This window comes from Piliocolobus tephrosceles, chromosome 9 (genome assembly GCF_002776525.5).
Source record: "Piliocolobus tephrosceles isolate RC106 chromosome 9, ASM277652v3, whole genome shotgun sequence".
NCBI classification, from domain to species: domain Eukaryota; kingdom Metazoa; phylum Chordata; class Mammalia; order Primates; family Cercopithecidae; genus Piliocolobus; species Piliocolobus tephrosceles.
This window is the reverse complement of record NC_045442.1, coordinates 110,025,877-110,033,364: the sequence shown is the minus strand read 5'-3', so window position 1 is coordinate 110,033,364 and position 7,488 is coordinate 110,025,877.

The window sequence follows — 7,488 nt, the reverse complement described above, 5'->3', positions numbered from 1 at the left end:
TTTTTGTACATTAAATTCAACTGGCATGTTGGTTTAAAATTCAGATTGGGATTCCCAGCCCCTGGCCCCAGAGATACTCATTCAGATAAACGGAAATGAGATCCAGGAATCTGGTTTTTTTTTTTTTTTTGGAGATGGAGTCTCGCTCTGTCACCCAGGCTGGAGTGCAGTGGCACTATCTCGGCTCACTGCAAGCTCCACCTCCTGGGTTCACGCCATTCTCCTGCCTCAGTCTCCCAAGTAGCTGGGACTACAGGCACCCACCACCACGCCTGGCTAATTTTTTGTATTTTTAGTAGAGATGGGGTTTCACTGTGTTAGCCAAGATGGTCTCGATCTCCTGACCTCATGATCTGCCCACCTCGGCCTCCCAAAGTGCTGGGATTACAGGTGTGAGCCACTGCACCCGGCCTTTTTTTTTTTTTAGACGAAGTTTTACTCTTGTTGCCCAGGCTGGAGTGCGATGGCGTGATCTTGGCTCACCACAACCTCCACCTCCCGGGTTCAAGAGATTCTTCTACCTCTGCCTTCCGAATAGCTGGGATTACAGGCATGCGCCACCACACCTGGCTAATTTTGTATTTTTAGTAGAGATGAGGTTTCTCCATGTTGGCCAGGCTGGCCTTGAACTCTCGACCTCAGGTGATCCACCTGCCTTGGCTTCCCAAAGTGTTAGGATTACAGGCGTGAGCCACCACACCCTGCCTGCATTTTTAACCAACACACATGCTCAAGCACATGTGATTCTGCTTCTTGTGTTCAAAAGCTCACCCTTTGAGAAACACTACCCTAAAATCATGGGATGATTTCCAGACCTCCAAACTTGAATTAACCAGACCATCTGCATTCATAAGCCTATGGTGAGTCATAGAAACTTTTTTTTAAAAAAGTAGAATGTCAGAGGCAAATGTTGGCAGTGGCCTCTCAACCCAGGCCAAGGGAGAGAGATTCGTGATCTAATCTAACAACAACTCACTCTGCTCAGGCAAGATGGCAGGAATCTCCCTCTGTGCAGGTGGACGTAGCAGATCATCTTATGCTGGCATCACTAAACATTTGTATTAGAAAACCAACTCCCCTAGTTCTGATTTCTGAGGTCCCTAAGCAGCTTCTTCGTACAGAATTTGACTTCCCATGTAGCCTGCCTTTACTGTTGGTCAAAGGTTGCCAGCATTCGGTCCCCCTTGGCCCTTTTAATCATGAGAAATTGGCAGGCACTTCGGTTTATCCATCATTCCCTGAGGTTGGTTCATGTGACTCCAGCCATGAGAAACACTCCACTTCCCACAACCTATGGGTTGATAAATGAGGATTTTGTGCCTCTGAGGCTAAGGACCACACTCTCGAAGCTTAAAAAAAAAAAAATTATCCAAGGAGTTGATATTATAAATTCATAGACTGCCTGACAACACCCAGTGAAGACCCTCCTGTTGGAACCTCCTCACCAGTAAGTTGTTGTGACTTTGTTTTTTTTTTTTTGAGACGGAGTTTTGCGCTTGTTGCCCAGCCTGGAGTGCAATGGCGTGATCCCATCTCACTGCAGCCTCTGCCTCCAGGGTTCAAGCAATTTTCCTGCCTCAGCCTCCCAAGTAGCTGGGATTACAGCTGCCCGCCACCATGCCCAACTAATTTTTGTATTTTTTCTTTTTAGTAGACATGAGGTTTCACCATTTTGGCCAGGCTGGTCTTGAACTCGTGACCTCAAGAGATCCACCTGCCTCAGCCTCCCAAAGTGCTGGGATTACAGGTGTGAGCCACCACACCCAGCTGATTTTTTTTTTTTTTTTTTTTTTGTAAATACAAAGTCTCACTCTGTCCACCAGGCTGAAGTGCAGTGGCATGTTCTCAGCTCACTGCAGCCTTAACCTCCTGGGCTCACATGATTCTCCCACCTCAACCTCCCAAGTAGCTGGGACCACAGGTGCTTACCACAGCACCCGGCTAATGATTAAATTTTTGGTAGAGATGGGGTCTTGCTATGTTGTCCAGGGGTGTCTCAGACTCCTGGCTTCAAGCGTTCCTCCTGCTTCTGTTGGGAGCAATTGAATCCATTCTTGGTAAAGGGCCTCTATGTCATTTACAATAACCTGTCATCAAGGACCCAAAGCTGGTGCTGATATGAGTCGCCTGTTGCCTCTCATCGGAGCCTGATTAAAGGACAGGCTAGACAGAAAGATGACAGAAGGACAAATGTCAGGCGCTCACTTCGGCCCCTGTCCTCATTCAGGAACAGAAGGAGCCCATGCCAGTGTGACCCAGGGCAGAGGTCAGGCTGCTGTTCTGTTTTGTGTGTCTCTGGTCTCCTATACTCCCTAGGGCTGGTGGAACCTCAATGTCCTCCAACTCAGACATATTCTCTGCTGTTGGTTCCGTAGCCAGCTGCACACCGCCTCCATGCGGGTGCCCCCCCCCAGTGGCTGCATTTGCCCAGGGGACCAGCATGCTGTCACATGCTAAGGCAAAGAAGAGGAAGACACAATCCCTTGTTAGTGGCAAAACATTACTTCTGTCTTCATAGGACCATGACACCTTCGGTCTAGGATCTTAAAACCTCCCCCACTCATGCCCCAAGTTGGATATTGTGGGGTGACTTGCCCCACCCCCTGTGCACTGCACTCGGTGCAGCCTGATGTTCAGTTTTGTGTAGCCCTGGCATCCTGTGCTCCCAGGCTGGCTGGAGCCTTGATATCCTCTAACTCAGACATATTAAGGCCACGTATATGTGGAGAGATTTCAGCGCATTATCTACTGAGAACACTGATGACTTGAGGCAGTGCCAGGGCCCTTCTCCAACTGAATACTTCACATTCCCACCCAGTGACTCGACTCGGGCTGACTCACCAGGATGCCCTTCCCCTTTGTCTTTTTTTTTTTTTTTTTTTTAATTTTTATTTTAGGTTCAATGGTACAAGGGCAGGTTTGTGACATAGGTAAACTCATTGTCACGGGGGTTTGTTGTACAGATTATTTCATCGTCCAGGTATTGAGCCTAGTACCCATTAGTTATTTTTCCTGATCCTCTCCCTCCTCCCACCCTCCACCCTCTGGTAGGCCCCAGTGTGTGTTGTTCCCCTCTATGTGTCCATGTGTTCCCATCATTTAGCTCCTACTTACAAATGAAAACATGTTGTATTTGGGTTTCTGTTTCTGTGCTAGTTCGCTAAGGATAACAGCCTTCAGCTCCGTTCATGTTCCTGCAAAGGACATGATCTCACTCTTCTTTTTTTTTTTTTGAGACGGAGTCTCGCTCTGTCACCCAGGCTGGAGTGCAGTGGCCGGATCTCAGCTCACTGCAAGCTCCGCCTCCTGGGTTTAGGCCATTCTCCTGCCTCAGCCTCCCGAGTAGCTGGGACTGCAGGCGCCCGCCTCCTCGCCCGGCTAGTTTTTTGTATTTTTTTAGTAGAGACGGGGTTTCAACGTGTTAGCCAGGATGGTTTCGATCTCCTGACCTCGTGATCCGCCCGTCTCGGCCTCCCAAAGTGCTGGGATTACAGGCTTGAGCCACTGCGCCCGGCCTGATCTCACTCTTTTTTATGGCATATTCCATATTCCATGGTGTATATGGACCACATTTTCTTTATTCAGTCTACCATTGATGATGCCCTCCTCCTTTGACTGGGATCCAGCAGGAGACTAAAAAGGGGCTTCCTGTTTGATTTACACCCTTTTGCATTCCTTTCACCTCCAATCACCAAGGAGTGAACAGCAAACAGAAGATTTCTGAGCAGCTATTAAGGCTCCAACCAGCAGGGGAGCACAGGAGGCCAGGGATACATGAAACTGAACATCAGGCTGCACCGGGGCAGTGCACGGGGATGGTGTAGGGTACGTTCCTTAATTTCTGCCTACTTTCCCAACTGCCTTCTGGCTCCACGTTGGTTTAAGGGCCTTCTCAGCATCTGATCCTTCTCTTCAGGCCTCAATTTTGTTGCCTCTCCTATTCCTACTTCCCTTCCTTTTCTCAAATCCACAGACATCTCTGGTAATCATGATAGCCAATACCTTACGACGCTTACTATGTGTCTGGCATTCTTTCAAGGGCTTTGTGTGTATTAACAAGTTGAATGTTCACACTCATCCTTGGAGGTCACTCACTATCATACTCTCCATATTAAAATTGACAAAGATGTGTTCAGAGTCTTGCCTGAGGCCACCCAGCCTCCTATTCTCAGAGACAACAGAAGAGCTTCCTTGTTAAAAGAAACAGCTAACATTGATCATAGAGGTGAAAGACCTACCTAATAATTTATCAAATAACTTATCAAATAACTACTTCTTCTTCGTTTTGTTGTTGTTGTTGTTGTTTTTAGGAGAACAGGTCTCACTCTGTTGCCTAGGCTGGAATGTGAGTGCAGTGGTGCAATCACAGCTCACCGCAGCCTCTAACTCCTGGCCTCAAGCAATCCTCCTGCCTCAGCCTCCCAAGTAGCTGGGATTACAGGCACATGACTCCATACCATACCCAATACCTGTAATGATTCTAATCTGCTACTCAGAGGCCTGGTCTCTGTGTAAGTCATTTTGAATTTTTGTTGAGAGCCCAGTAAAGTGAAAAGTGTACATGGGCTTTGAAGTTAAAATCTCTGTTAAACCACTTGCTAGTTATATGACCATGGACAAGTTATTTGGCCACTCGAAGCTTCCATGTTTTGGGTAGATTTGTTTTGGTTTGGTTGTTGTTGTTGTTTTGTTTTGTTTTGTTTTGAGACAGGATCTCTCTGTCACCCCGTCTGGAGTGCAGTGGTGTGATCTCAGCTCACTGCAACACTGTGACCTCTGCCCGTGGGGCTCCAGCGATCCTCCCACCACAGCCTCCTGAGTGGCTGGGACTACAGGTGGATGTCACCACACCTGGCTAATTGAAACAGGTTTCACCATGTTGCCCAAGCTGGTCTCGAACTCCTGGGCTTAAGCAATCTACCTGCCTCTCAGCCTTTCAAAGTGCTGGGATCACAGGCATGAGCCATCATCCCAGCCGAGCTTCCATTTTTTGTTTTATTTTATTTATTTATTTATTTTTATTTTTATTTCTTTATTTATTTATTTTAGGTGGAGTTTTCCTCTTGTCGCCCAGGCTGGAGAGCAGTGGCGCTACCTGGGCTCACTGCAACCTCTGCTTCCCAGATTTAAGCAATTCTCCTGCCTCAGCCTCCCAAGTAGCTGGGATTACAGACGCCCGCCATCATGCCCAGCTAATTTTTTGTATTTTTAGTAGAGACGGGGTTTCACCATGTTGGCCAGGCTGGTCTCGATCTCCTGACCTCTTGGTCATGATGGTGTGGTTCCCTCAGCCTAGCACATCTACCTTGCCTGCCTTGCTCAGGCCCTTGTCCCAGGAGCAGCCTATTCAGACTTTACAGTGTGTATCAAACATCCCTGGCTGGAGAGGACATAGAGTCAGTAAAGATCTGGGATTTTTTTTTTTTTTTTTTTTTTAAGGCTCAAGTGACCCTCCCACCTTTGACTCCTGAGTAGCTGGGATTAAAGGCATGCACCACCGTGCCTGGCTGGGTTTTTTTTGTTTGTTTGATTTTGTTGTTGTTGTTTTTTTAAGTTTTTGTAGAGATGGGGTCTCACTTCGTTGCCCAAGCTGGTCTTGAAATCCTGGTCTCAGATGATCTTCCCACCTCAGCCTCTCAAAGTCCGGGGATTACAGGTCCAAGTCACCACGCCCAGTCAAGGTCTGGGTTTTGCAACAACCACAGACACCATCTCTATGGTGCTATAGGGAGAAGTCACTGGGGCACATAGCCACCGGTGGCTACTTTCACTCATCCTCAAAAATAATACTCTAGCTGCTAGTGAGAGGGGAATAAAGAGAGGGCAAAGCCTGGAAGTCAGAGGTTAGAGGCTGACAATGCCGCAGGCATTTTTCCTAGTCAAAAGAAAAGAGAAAAAAAGCAGGTTTTACAGGTGGATACCAAAGCCAATATTGGACAAGCAGTGCCACAGGAAGCAGGAGAAGGAGGGAGTGCCTACGCTACCTTAAGATGCTGGACTTATACGATTATGTGCTCCAGACAATTGTGTATATGTGTAGTGCTTTAGCCTCTGTATGAGTGAGGAAATGATAGCTGCTATAACGAAGAGACCCAAAAATTCAATGGCTCAAACAAGATAAAAGTTTATGTCTTACTCATCTAACAGTCCAATTTAAGAATTCCAGGTGGGTTTGTCCCCATTCCAGGGTGGCCCATGGCAGTCTTTCCACACATGACTTCCAAGGATGTCCAAGTTGTGGCCAAACCAGACTGCAAGAATAGGGGCAAGAGAGTTGAGTTCAGGGCTAGAGACTTCCTCTCAAACAAGTAAATGGGAAGTTGCTCCCAACATTTCTGTTCATATTCCATCTATGGGAGCTGGGTTGTATAGCCACAGCTTGCTGCAAAGTGGGACATGAGCCAGGGGAATGTAGCCCCTGGAAATGCAGCCAAAATCCGCAGTAGTGTTCTAATACTAAGGAAGACTGGGAGGACAGAGTCTGGTGAAGCAGACTCCGCCATCATTTTTCTTCACCTGGTCAATGCCTTTATGGATATGTTAGTCCATTTTGCATTGCTATTAAGGAATACCTGAGACTGGGTAAATTATAAAGAAAAGGAGGTTTATTTTTTATTTATTTATTTTTTGAGACAGAGTCTCACTCTTCACCCAGGCTGGATTGCAGTGGCACAATCTTGGGTCACTGCAACCTCTGCCTTGGCCCAGGTTCAAGCAATTCTCCTGCCTCGGCTTCCCAACTAGCTGAGATTACAGGTGCCCACAACCACGCCCAGCTAATTTTTGTATTTATAGTACAGACGGGGTTTTACCCTGTTGGCCAGGCTGGTCTCAAACTCCCGACCTTCCGTGATTTGCCCATCTCGGCCTTCCAATGTGCTGAGATTATAGGCGTGAGCCACCGCACCCAGCCCAGAAAAGGGGTTTATTTGGCTGACAGTTCTGCAGGATGTACACGCATGGCACCAGCATCTGTTTGGCTTCTAGTAAGGGGTCAGGGAGTTTATAATCATGGAGGAAAGTGTCCGGGGAGCAGGCGCGTCACATGGCGAGAGCAGAAGCAAGAGAGAGGAGGAGAAGGTGCTAGACCCTAACAACCAGATCTGGCATGAAATCATTACTGTGGTGAGGGCACCAAGCCATTCACGAGGGATCCACCCCCAGTACGCAGACACCTCCCACTAGGTCCGACTTCCAACACTGGGGCTCACATTTCAACATGAGATGTGGAGGGGAGAAATATCCAGACAGTATCCATGGATAACATCTGACTCTTTTTTTTTTTTTTTTTTTTTTTTTTGGCTAAAGAAAGTGCCCAGTTTATCACTAGACCAGACAAGTGTTTATTCCAAATTGTGACCAAGATAGAATAATTAAGTACTTTCCTTATATAATGAAAACTACCATTATCCTGTTAGTGCAATCAGCTTTCTGAGTTTATTGATACTGCATTAATAGTAAAATAGGCTGGGCATGGGGGTGGCTCAT